The sequence below is a fragment of the Tympanuchus pallidicinctus genome, unplaced genomic scaffold, assembly GCF_026119805.1.
Source record: "Tympanuchus pallidicinctus isolate F22 unplaced genomic scaffold, pur_lepc_1.0 scaffold10, whole genome shotgun sequence".
Lineage (NCBI taxonomy): Eukaryota > Metazoa > Chordata > Aves > Galliformes > Phasianidae > Tympanuchus > Tympanuchus pallidicinctus.
In genome coordinates, this window is record NW_026294619.1 from 23,761,511 (window position 1) to 23,774,321 (window position 12,811).

The window sequence follows — 12,811 nt, forward strand, 5'->3', positions numbered from 1 at the left end:
GTGGATGTATGTGGATGGTAAGTCTTAAGGCCAAAGTCATTATCTGACTGCTGCATGTCTCTGATCAACATTGGTACTGACAAAATTGGTACTTGTGCTCCTTGCACTTGTAGAGCAGAGATGTCTGATAATGAGTGAGTGGGAAAACAGAGCAAGCAGAGGGAGAGAGGTGTCTCTAATAAAGGATGAAACTTGCTGGAGGCGGTTTTGGAAACCAGCAATATATCTAATAGATTTCTGGAGGGGGTTAGGGACATCAATTGTGGTGCCTCCTGTGGTTGATCAGGTTGGTCAGTTCCAATGCTCTCCTCCTCCGGCTCAGTTTGGAGCCTGTCTCGTTCCATTATGACGGTATCTAGCTCAGATTGGAGGGTGTGTTGTTGAGATTGAAGATTGTCGAGTTTGGACTGCAGGGAGTCTTTCTCAATTCGGAGGGCAACTCTCTCAGATCGGAGGTTTGTTCTCTGGAGCAGGAGACTCTCTCGCTCATTTTGAACTGTTTCCCTGAGACTCTCCCTTTCAATTTCACAAGCTCTCTCACTTTGGCCCCAACTGCTCAGTTGTGTTCCATCTCATGCCCACACACCTGCCCAAGATCAAGGTACACAAAACCTTGATCCCAACACCATCCCAGTAATCAGCCAACCTGATTTACCACCTCTATTCTCCTCCTTCCTCCTGGGACCCAGCCTCCAGTCAGAAGGACAGAGGAGAACACTCCTGGTGCTCCCAATCCCTTTAGTGTCTTTCCATGGGATGCAAAGTCTCTTTCTGACATTCTGCCATTTCCTCGTGGCAGCCTCCCATGACCCTGCTTGAATGGCAATAAGCAGATGGTGGTGTTCTTGTTTGATCAGATGCGGTGGAGTCTCTCTAATGTCTCTGACACGTGCCCCTAGTGGACAGCAGAGCTCTCTGGAGAGGTTGTCGGGCAGGAGGTGGGGGCCTCAGTGCCTCCCGGCATGGAATCCCCAGTCACTAAGACAATGCCAGGCAATGGTGCCCAGCAGCTGCTCCCTGGCAGGGGCTCTCCATCACCTGCTGAGGTGATTCCCTGCGTCAGCATGGAACCGGAACCCCAGAGCCGATTGCATCACACAAACGTGCTGTGTTTGGGGGCCTGCAGGGTTGCCGGGCACGCTGTCTGGTTCCCAGCCCGGGGCGTGTCATTCATTCTCTGTGAGGTGACACTGCAGTGTGGTGTCACAGTGGCTGCCTCATACACCCTTGTGGGTGGTGGGAGCGGTGGCTCAGTCCGCTTGTGGGACCCGCAGGAAGTGGAACCAGAGAGAGCTTTGCATCTACCTGGAGGCATCCTGCTATCATGGAGAGGCTGAGAGCCCTTCGAGGTGAGTCCCTCCACCTCTCTGGACCCCGTGACGCTGCCCGAGCGCACGTGTGCCTCCAGTGTCTGTTTAGGACATTGTGCCAGCAGCACTGTCCTTGCTCTGCCGAGTGCAGCTGCCCACCATGGTTTCCCCAGCACCCCAGCAAGGGGAAAGCTCCCTCCCCTGCCCCCGCCAACCACTCATACCCCTGCGCTGTGGGGCTGGAGGAGCGTTCCTCCCACAGCTGGCCGGCTGCTCGGCCCTGGCTCCAAGCAGCACCAGCGGCAGCTGCTCTGCTCTTTCCTTCCAGGTCTCTTTGCTTGTGTGGGCTGCGTGCCCAGGCGTACGCGTCGCAGGGAGAGCAGCAGGGTGTCAAGCCCTGTCCCTACCTGCGCCGCGACCTTACTGCTTCAGCGCCTGCAAGATCGGGAGGTGAGTTGGGGACATGCAACCACCAACCCTTGCCCTCCTGGCCCAGGGCCACGGCCCCGTGGGTGCCAGGCCCGGCAGCACATCCACCGAGCGATGGGGGGCAGCGGGCAAAGCGAGCGTGACTGATCCTTGTCCGCAGGGTGACCGAGCGCAGGCGTACTGTGAGCTGGAGAGCGCCCTGTGCCAAGACAGCAGCCGCCCGCCGTGCGGAGTGGTGAACCGGCTGCTGGCAGAGGTGTCCCGGGACCTGACGGCAGCCCAGGTGAGGGCTCACTCCCAAAGGCAAAGGGAACCGCCTGCCCACGCTGGTGTCCTGCTGGCGGATGGTGGTGGCTTAGCTCTTCCAAGGGCCTCAGGCAGTCTCCTGGGCCGCGCGTCACCAGTGACTCTCTTCCAGGGCGTGACCAGCAATGTGAGGACAGCTGCCAGCAATGTCCTGGTGGCTCTGGCAAGGACGCACTTCACCTTGGTGATGGCTGAGCTCCAGAGCCACCTGAAGGCCACGGGGGACATGTGCAAGGAGTTGGTGCTCATCACCCTGAGCAAACTCTTCAGCACCTATGGTAGAGTACCCTCAACCTCCTGACATCTGTAACTACCGGGAAAGGGGTCTCTGCCCTCCGCGTGTGACCTGCATTGAGCTGGGGGATGCAGGGCTGCAGCCCCTCCTCCCTCGCTGCCGGGACTCTGACTGTGGCCCTCTCCTTCCTCTCTGCAGCTCCACAGTGCATCCCCTTTGTGTGGCTGATGCTGGCAGGCCTGCGCAGTGTGGTGGGCCAGGTGAAGAGTGGCCAGATCCTGCGCATCGCTTGTGCTGGTGAGTGCCGGCCCCAGAGCAGGGGGCCTCAGGACAGCCCTTGCACCTCACCCTGCTGCAGACTCTCACAGGCTCCCTTTTCTCTCACTCCCTTTTTCAGAAAAATATTATTATGATTGTCTAAGTATTTTGTTATGTTTTTTCAGTTGTGAAACAGTGGCTGGATGGAGCGAAGATTCACTTGTCCGCAGGAATGCAATGCCCCTGGCCTGCCATGGAGAAAGAGCAGATCTATGAGAACCTTCGCGAGCTGCTCTTCTCCGTGATGTGGAACTGGCAAGACTGCCAGGAGGAAAAGGTGAGCACTGCTGCATTCCCAGCCCAGGATGGCAGCAGGGGCACCCGTGTCGGCAGCTCTGTCTGTGCCCAGTGGGCTGAGAGCTGAGGGGTGATTGAGGGGTGATGAGAGGGAGTGGGCTGGCTCTGCAAAGGCCTTGAAGTGGCTCTGTGCCAGGGAGCAGCTGCATGTCACAGCACTGTGGCAAAAAGAGCTGGGGATGAGGGTATGGGGAAAAGCTGCCTGCTCTCCAGAGCGAGCCCATCTCCTGCTGGGAGTGGGGGTGTGGGGAAGGGGAAGGGAAAGGGAAAGCCCTCTGTGTAGGAAGGGCAGACCTTCAGTCTTCGATACCGGGCCTCTGCCATCCTCTCCAGGACAAGCAGGCCGTCCTTGGGGCTGTGGCTGCCATGTTGGATGTTCTCCTGCAAGAGGAGCAGCACCAAGAGCACGTCTGGGAGCAGCTCCTCTGGCTCGTTCACCCGTGTCAGGAGATCCAAGACACCTGCAGGGTGGCCAAGGTGAGTTGTTGTGCAGGGCTCAGGGTGGACGTGGGGCCCGTGCAAGTGCCACGAGGGGTCAGGGGGAGGCAGGGAGGAGGTGGGGAGCCCTTGGAGAAAGAAGGGATGGGTGTTCAAGGGAGGTCTGAGGCTTCCTGAGCTCTTCAGTCAAAGAAGGAATGGCCTGGACAAGAGCCAGGAGGGAGCCAGGAGTCACAGGGGCTCATCTCCTGGGGATGGGAGGCTTCATCACCACCACCTGGGTGGTGGGGCTCTGAGTGCCTGAGGAGCTCTGTGCTAACAACTGGGGGGACCACAGCCAGTTGCATCTGATGGGGGAGAAGCGGGCTGCTGGGTGGGAAATGCCTGCAAATGATGCCCAAACACGGCTCGATTGAGAGCAGAGAGACTCTCTGTTGTGCTGCTGGGTGGTGGTGGGGGATAAACAAGAATGCCTGTGCAGGAGCTTCTCCCTGCAGAGAAACAATTGGGAAACAGTTTCTGCACTCACAAGTGGCTAGATGTGGCTTCATCCCTTTCTTCCTCTCCTGCTCTCTTGCAGAGCCTCACTATCTTCCTGGAGGCCTTAGGGGGCACTGCATCTGTCATTCCAAGGGACAAGTTTCTGGATGTCACGAGCGCTGTGTTCTACCAGGTAAGGGGAGCCTATCCTTGCGCCTACAGCAGTTTCCCTCTTGGCTGAGTCTCCGGAGGACTGCAAAGCCCCGATCCCCTGAATAAGGAGGCTCAGCCTTAGCTCCTGCATGCTCAAGGCTGCTCTAGAGCCGTGCATGTACTCCCGGGGATGCTGTGGGGTGGGCTGCATTTTTTCTGCCTGTCCTCTTCCCGAGAGTGCCCAGGGAGACGAGAGCGGGCAGCGCGGTGTCTTTTCCATCCTCAGTGCTGATGTGATTGTATCAAATGGACCTTGTTCCCACAGCTCTATGATGACAGCAAGCAGCACAGCGAGGCTGATCGTGCACAGCTGACCCACTGCATCATGCTGCAGGGTAAGGAGAGGAGCCTTAGCGATGCTTGGTGGTGCCCTGACCAAAACCTCTCTCACAAACCTCAGGAATGGGTGTGTGTTGCCTGCTAATACAGTGTGGGATTTCCTCCCTGCAGCCCGGATCTGCCCAGAGGAAACCATCCTGTTTCTGCAGTCGCAGCTGGGCGATGACTGGGAGCCTGGATGCGTGGCAGCCCTGGGTCTGCTGGGTGCTCTGGCTCGCTCTGATGGTCAGTACCACGGGTTGGTCGGTACCACGCCTTGGGACTGCCAGGGCTCCCTTCTGCCATCTGCGCTGTGGCTCCGCTCATGCTTCTGCGCATCTCTTGCAGAGCCCATGATGACAGAGAAGCTGCCCCAGGTCGTTGAGGCTGTGCAGCGTCTGTGCAGCGACCCCAGCATCCGGGTGAGCTGGTTTGGGAAAAGAAAGTGCTGTTGGGGTGGCGATGCTGCTGCCAGCACAGGCAGGGCTGGGGTGACTGGAGAGGTGCTGGAGCATTGACCACACGGTCATGATGGCTCCTGTGGGGAGAGCAGGCAGAGTGGAGCGGGCAGGTCCCTGTGCTGTGCATGGAAAGTGCACAGACTGGTGCTAAGGCCTGGCCCTCATGTCAGAAGCCAAAGCTTCTCCTCTGCTCTTGTTGTCTCTGCTTGTGCCCAAAGGGCTGCCCTGATGAGCAGGTGGCTTCCCTTTGCCTTCGGACCAGAAAAATCACACCCACAATTGTTCTCTGGCAGGTGAGGACGGCTGTTCTGCATTTCATTACTGATCTGTTCAGTGCTAATGCCTGGAGCTGCTCAGCCTGGGATGTGGTGGGGCACATCTTCAGGGAGTTCAGCCGCACCGCGGCAAGAAGGGTAAGGACAGTGGGCAGCATCTTCTTTTGGAAGACCCGTGCTGCTCGGAGGGTGGCACAGAAGCACCGCTGGGGCCACACCTGAGCCTCCCGAGAGGCTCCTGCGAACTGAGCGTAACCAGTGTCTCATTACAACTGTTGTGCAGGCATCCGGACACCTTTCTGCCCAGGAAGCCCAGGAAGAAGGAGCTCTCCAGGAGCTGTGCATGGACGTCCTGGGATCACTGGACGTCTCTGTGAGAGGGATGTCCAAAGTAGGTCACGCTCTGCCCTGCTGCTTCTCCCTGCCCTTGCCCCACGTGTTCCTCGTCCCATTCCAAGACCCCAGGTCTCTCCTCCAATGTGCTCTGAAGCACACGGGACTCGGGGAAATTCGCAGAGTCCTCTTCCTCTGTGAGCAGAGGCAGGAATGCTGACCTGCTCAACTGCCTCGTTCCCTACAGCTCCTGTGGCCGCGGCTGCTGCTGTTTGTGGTGCCAGCGCAGTACACGGGTATGCTGATCCCAGTCTCCCGCTGTGTCTGTGCCCTGGCTGAGAGAGAGGAGCTGACAGGACGGCCGATAGAACACTTGGATCCCCATTTTGTCAGCTCCATGTTTCAAGGTAGGAGCAAAAACTCCCCCAGTGAGCTCTGCTGACCCGTGGTAGCACCCAGAAGGGACAGCGGAGGTGTGCATGGCTGGGCACGCAGTGTCTTGGAGTCTTACTCAGCACTTTTTTCTCTTTGCAGGCCCACTGCTGACGCCCCACATACTGCTGGCACGACTGCTGGTGAGTACATGCTCCAGAGGCCGGTGCCACGAGCACCCAGGGGGGAGCAGCATGGCCATGGGCAAAGCTGTTGGCTGCTCCTTGCCGGCCAGGGCAGAGCCAAGTTGCTTCCTTTTTGGGGGGAAGCAGCTGCTCTTGCTGCAGAAGTGACCCTGCTTCTCCTTGCTCTCGCTCAGGTGGTGGCAGGCAGCCCTGTTGCAGGCAGCCAACTCCAAGCCGCTGCCTTACTGCTGATGAAAAACCTCCACAGCAGGTTCCACAGAGCTGTGGGGGCCATGTGGGCTGCTGAGATCCCCCTGCTGCTGCAGTGCCTTGAAGGTAAAGTAGTGGTGGGGAGGAAGGGGGCTGGGAAGGGGGCTGAGTGAAAATGCAGCTCTGCAGTGGCTGAGAGGAAGCACTGTGCCCCGCAGCCCAGTGCTGAGCTGTCTCCATTCCTGCGAGTCAGCTCTGAGGCCCAGGGACCTATGCCCCTGGGGATCTGCCCATTCCAGGACAGGGATGGACCCTTCACATCCCCTCCGACAGCAGCCTTGGAGCAGTTAGTTCCGTGTTCCTGCGGGGACAGTGTTTGTGGGGAGGGACAGGTCGCTGTGGAGGAGGTGCGGGTCCCAGCTTGGCTGTGTCAAGTGCCCAGGCCAAGCCAGGTTTGCAGCAGCTCTTCTTCTGTGCCTTGGTCCCAAGTAAGGGTCTTTTTCTTCCTATTGCTGTGCAGGGAGAAACGAGAGCTTCCCGGGCACTGCCGAGTTTGAGCGCCGTCTGCTAAAGGTACAGCATTGCCGGGAGGCGCGGTGCAGAGAAGTGCTTGCCTGGCCCAAGTAGCCCCGCTCCCACATGAGCCACTGTGGGACAGGAGCAGCCTCTCAAGCGCTGCTGCGGAGCGGCCGCACGCCTTTGTGGCGCTGCCTCTTCCGCTCTGTCCCAAGCCCCGGGGGGTCTTAGGAGAAGAGGGCAGCTGGCTTTAATGGAGGGAACGCTGGGGGAGCTGGGAGAGGCACTGTTCTTCCAGGCACCTCTCCCCAGAGGGCTGCAGCAACTTGGGAGTGAGGGAAGAGGCAAAGGGCAAGGGAACATTGTCTTCTCCTGCTCTCCAACAGTTCCTGAGGGCGTCAGTGGACACCGTAGATGATGAGGCGTGGGCCGAGGCCCTGAGCAGTGAGCTGAGCCGGCGACTGAGCAGCTCTGCCAGCAGCTCTGCAGAAAAGGTGAGTTTCCCCTGGCTCTACCCAGCGGTGCAGCTGCAGGTGTCCAGCTGGGGCTGGGGCTGCAGCTGGTGCTCTGCCCACGCGGGATGCTGATGCTGCTTCCCTCCCAGTCTGTGCCCCCCAGAGGGCCTTTCCCTGCAATCTGCCCGGGGACGGCTAAAGCTCGGCCCCGCAGCTGCTCTCAGAGACTCCCAGGGAGCGTGGGTCCTCCCCACCTGGCCCTCCGCCAGCAGGTTAAGCTGCTGCCACATCTCAGCTTCTTCCTTCCCTTCCCATGCAGTCGTTCCTGTACAAGGCTCTGGGCACAGTGCTGGCATCCTGCAAGGGAGTCCTCCACGTCCAGGAGAAGCTGCTGCAGCACCTGGCGGAGGCAAATGCGGAGGAACCGTGTGAGGCCCAGGTGAGCTCTCCTCTCCTCCAGCTCCTGCGAGCATCCCTGCTCTGGCCCTGGGGCAGAGGGTTTCTCCTGGCCCTGCTGCGGGCCTTTTCAACCTCTTCACTGCTGCCATTTTGCTCAGAAGAGGACCTGTAGATTCAGGCCTGTGCCAACGGCCCCTTGTTCTTTTGTGCAGGGAATCATCGCTCTTCTCAGCCACGCTGCTGAGAGTAACTTCCACACAGTCCTGGCCACGCTCACCATGTTTGCGTCCAGGCTGTGCAAAGGCCGCAATGCCAGGATTTCCAGGAGCAAGAAGGTAAAGCGTTACGGGTTTCCATCTTGGCATTCTTCGGCCTTATTTTCCCTGCAGCTCCTGCCTTGGGAGCCCAGGTGCATCGCGGGGCCCTGGGGGCCATTAGCGAGTGTCTCAAGGCATTTCTTCCCACACAGATGGAGCTGGACAGCACGAGAGCTCATGCCACACGCAGTGCTCTCATGCTCGCCCACGGCAGCGTGGCACTGCGTGCCTCCAAGGAACAGCTGCTCGCCCACCTGGAGGGAGACATCGTGGGCAACATCCTGATGCTCTACAGCTGCAGCTGCCGGGTGAGAGCTCAAAGCATGCCAGGGTGTCTGAGCGCCCAGCTGCAGCTCCTCCACGTGGAGGGATGCTGAGATGGGCCTTCCCTTTGCCAAGGTCCCTCGGGGAAGGGGGTGTGTCCACATGAAGATCCAAGCCGTTCCCTTAGTGTTGTCTCCACGTGTCCCCGTGGCAGCCCTTGTCCCTTCCCGCAGTTCAAAGAATGTTCTTCTCTCTTGCTCCTCAGGACTTGCAGAACAATCTTGCGCTGGTGCAGAGCATCACCGACAGCAGCTCTGCCTTCCAAGCTGTGGGTGATTCTGCAAGCTTTAACCGCTCCTTGAAGAGCAAGCTGCTGGAGATCCTGATGGTGAGTGCCTAGAGACAGGGCTGTCTGCAGAGGAGTTCTGGGCTGTGTCACAAGGCTCGCTTCCCTGGGGGCATACAGGTGTCCTGCAGCCACACGTCTCCAGCTGGTGGGGACCTTGGGTGCTGGCAGGCAGCGGCTGGGCAGCGGGCTAGGTGCACCAGCTGTCAAGCTGCTGCATCCTGCAGTGCTTCCATGGGAGAGTGATGGGGCTGGTGTGTGGCAGTTGTGCCTGTCTCGGGGCCGGGTGGAACAGCTCTTGTGTGCCCCTTGCCCACTTTGACACTGTCTCTCTGGGACTTGCAGGACCTGATGAAGAAGTACTACTCAGGCATGCCTGTCTCCCCAGTGCCTCTGAAGGTGGTTCTGGCCCTGGAGCAGTTGAGGTAAGGACTGAGGTTGCAAGTCAGGATAGTGGTCCCCATTTTGGGTAGCTCCTGAGGGCCTGGAGGGGGCAGGGAGGGAGGAGCCACAGCTACAGGAGAGACGGCTGGGCTGTTGTGCCCAGCGAAGTTGAGGTTTGGGGCAGGGAGAAAGGCGCTGGTGCTCCTGTCCCCTGGCAGGGAAGAGAAGGGAGAGCTGGGGTCTCCCACCCTCCAGAGCGGGAGGTGGTTCACTGCTGCTGGGGAGGAGTGGGCGCTGCTGGAACTGAAGACAGTGCTCAGCAGCATGAGCTGGGGATATTGGCTTTGTAGCTGTTGATTAGGAGAAATTCAGAGGTTGCCTGAACCAGCCTGGAGAGCACTGGTAGAGGCCCTTTCTGATTTCTCTTCCTTTTTTCCTCCTCTCAGCAAGCTGAAGCCCTCTTTTGAAAGCAAGGACATGCGTGAGATGCTGGTCCTGTGCTGCAAGAACATCGTGACACATCCTTCAGCAGAGATGATGCTGAAGATCAGGAAGTCACAGCACGCAGCACAGTACCTGCAGGTAACCTGCCGTAACTTTCCCGGCCCCCTCTCGGTCGGAGCCCTACCTCAGCACACACACCCTCTGCTCTGGCAGCAGCCGTGATGCTACACGTCACTCCCCTCTTCTGCTTTCAGCTTCAGCAAACAGCACTGAAAGCTCTGGGCCGGCTCATGGTGGTCCTGCTGGAGACAGAGCCCAGCGGTGGCTTCTTTCAGAACATAGTCCACGTGAGTATGTGCTGCGGGAGCAGCAGTGCCGGTGCTCAGTGAGGCGGGAGGCCTTGAGGGAAAGTGCTGGGAAAGGAGGGACAGGGAGAGGGGTGGCAGGAAGGGAAGGAAAAGACGTCCTCAGTGAGACAGATGCTCTACCCCAGGTCCTGCAGAAATCTATGACATCAACCAATGTGTGGGAGCGCAAGAGGGCCCTGCAGACCTGCTCCCAGCTGCTGGCTGCTTGTGAAGAGCTTCAAGTGAGTAAAGAGCCCCACCGCATGCCCCCTGCTCCCTCCCCGGTGCCCCTGAGCTGGAAGGTGAGCTCCGCCCAGCTGTGCGTGCTGTGTCACGGTGTGGGGAAGGCACAGATGCGAGAAGCTGGGGAGAGCTGGGGCCGTCTACAGCTTTGTTCCTGCCTCTCACCCCTGCAGAGAGGAGATGCCTGTGAGCACTTTGGCTCCTTGGTGGGATTGCTGGCGCCTCTGACGTGTGACCCCATGCCCGCATCCCGCCAGCTGGCCGTCACCTGTCTGACCTCCCTTCTGCGAATCCAAGGTGAGTAGAGCAGGCGTGCTCCAGCCCTCTGCCCTCCTCCCTAGCACTCCCAGAGCCCCACGGGCTGGGCGCTCTTGACAGGAGGGAGAGGCACCGTGCACAGTTCTCCTCTTGTCCCCATCCTGTCCTCTGTCTCTCCACCGTGGAAAGCGGTCCTGTTTCCAGAAGCATGACTTCCCTTTTCTCCCTGTGCTCTTTCCAGCCAAAGCAGTCCACACAGTCATTGAGACAGGTGACATCAAGGGCCTGTGCGAGGGGCTGCATGCCTGCAGCATCGCCTCTCAGCTCCAGATCACGTCCAAAATGGCAAGAGTAAGTGAACCCAAAAAGGGGTGGTGGGATCTCTGTCCGTAGAATTCTGCATGGCCCTATGCTGCCCCCAGCCTCTCACACCATTTCCAAGATGAGCTGTCACCCTGAGACCGCTTTTCTCAGCAAGTAGCAGGAGGCTCTGAGCTATGTCTGGCCTTCAGGCACCCAGTGCAAGGAGCTGATGCCATGACGTGTGTTTGTGTGTGTTTGTGTGTGTTTGTGTGCATGTGTGACTGTGGCTGCTGGGAGGTAGGCTTTGCATGTAAGCAAACACCATGGGTGCAGAAGCTGAGAGAAGGCTCAACCGCCTTCCGTATCAACAGCAGGGTACAGACAGCAGGAGCGCTGTGATTGCCGCCTGAATGAGCGGCAAGCCGCTGAGCTAAGAATGCCCTCAAGACTGCTTTGTGTTTGGAAGAGCTGCAGCAGAGCAGTGATGGGATCTCTCCCGCTTCTCGTTTCTCGGCAGATTGTGTGCAGAAACTTCCCCATCGAACGCACCGTTGACTTCATGGCGGCCATCAAGGAGACCATCCGGAAAGCCAGCGGAGTGCGCGTGCGTGCGTGTGGGAAGTGGATGACCACCTTCCTGCAGATGCACGGGAAGGACATCAGTTGGAACGTAAGAGACTTTCTCCCACGTGTCTTGGACTTTTTCTGGCTGTTGCACGTGGTTAGGCCCTGCAGGATGCAGGCCAGGTCCAGGATACAGCAAGTCATTCTTCCTCCCCTTCTTCTTTCAGGTGCCACCCATCCTCTACATCCTGCGCAGCATCACATCGTTTGCGCAGCAGAGCACGTTCCTGCCCTTCCTGTGCCAGGCGGTGGTCATCCTCACCCGCTGTCACACAGAGGCCGTGATGAGCAACTTCTCCCGGCCGCTTGGGCCAACAGACAGGTACTGGCACTCCCGCCTTTGCTGTGCCTGAGGTCACAGCTGTAGCTGGCCTCTGCCAGAGGAATCCAGGGAGGAGGCAGCTTTGAGTCTGTTTGAGGTCACAAGTCACAACCGGAGACTCTCCTTTTTCTAGTGAGACGTGGAAAAGAATAAGAGAGTTCTGCCTTCAACGCTGGAGCCGGTAGAAAAACAAAGAGAAAGACAAAGAGGAAGAGGAAGAGAGGAGGAGGAGGAGGAGGAGGAGGAGGAGGAGGAGGAAGAGGAGGAGGAGGAGGAGGAGGAGAGGAGGAGAAGGAGGAGGAGGCGGAGGTGGCGGAGGAGGAGGAGGAGGAGGAGGAGGAGGAGGCGGAGGAGGCGGAGGAGGAGGAGGAGGAGGAGGAGGAGAAGGAGAAGGAGAGCAGAGGGCAAGGCGAGGCAAGGCGAGGTGAAGTGAAGCGAAGGGAAGCGAAGCAAAGAAAGAAGCGAAGTGAAGAGAGAAGCGAAGCGAAGTGCGAGCGAAGCAAAGTGAAGCAAAGAGAGAAGCGAAGCAAAGCGAAGAGGGAAGGGAAGGGAATGGGAAGGAAGGGGATGGGAGGGAAGGAAAGTGCTAAAAAAAATTGTATCATTTATTAAAATTCAATAAATGCCAGAATAAATGCCAGAAAGTTTTAGGCCGTTACTCCTTGTGCTCTTGCTACACACCATCAAGAAGAGCCTGGCCTCACCCATTTGCCTCCCACCTTCCTTTAGATAGCTATATATATATATATATAGCCAGATCCCATCTCAGTGTCCTTTTCCCCAGGCTGAAGGGAGCGCGGTTACTCAGCCTTTCCTCACATGGGAGGCTCCCAGTCATCCTTGTGGTTGTCCTCTGCTGGACTCCTTCTAGGAGGTCCCTGTCTTTTAACTTAACTTAATTGAGGTGCTCAGAACTGGGCACAGCCGTGTAAATGTGGCCTCACCAGTGCAGAGTAGAGGGGGAGGATCACCTCCGTCGATGTGCTGGCCAAGCTCTTTTGATGCCAACATGCAGTTGAGCGATTCCACAAGGGCCGTTTTAACTTTCTGTCAGTTTCCAAGAACATTGTTACAGAGACTGGTATTTTCAGGGACTGCTATATGCTTGCATCCTGTGCAAGAAGGTGGTATTAGTGCCTAATCCACCTAAGTGTGATTTTGCCTTTCTTGAGTATGTTGTTACTACTACTTTTAAGTTGTTTAGGACAATATTAGTGCTTGAGGAGATAATGGCTTTTTGGTTGTTAATGTTGTTTAGGAGTTTATTGTTCCCGTGCATTTTATGGCATGTATTTCTCAAAGCTTTTAATCATTATTTTACCACTTTTCCCTGCTAGCCTGCTTACCGCAGGTCAAGGAAGGCACATGCTTGAGGAGCAAGCTGCTCATGTATGCATTGGATGTCCAAG

At 57.8% G+C, this 12,811-nt stretch overlaps 1 pseudogene; it reads left to right on the plus strand.

The window, feature by feature from the left end:
* Positions 1 to 345: 345 nt before the first annotated feature.
* LOC128072292 (maestro heat-like repeat-containing protein family member 2B) lies at positions 346 to 11,587 on the plus strand (annotated as a pseudogene).
* The last annotated feature ends 1,224 nt before the right edge of the window (positions 11,588 to 12,811 follow it).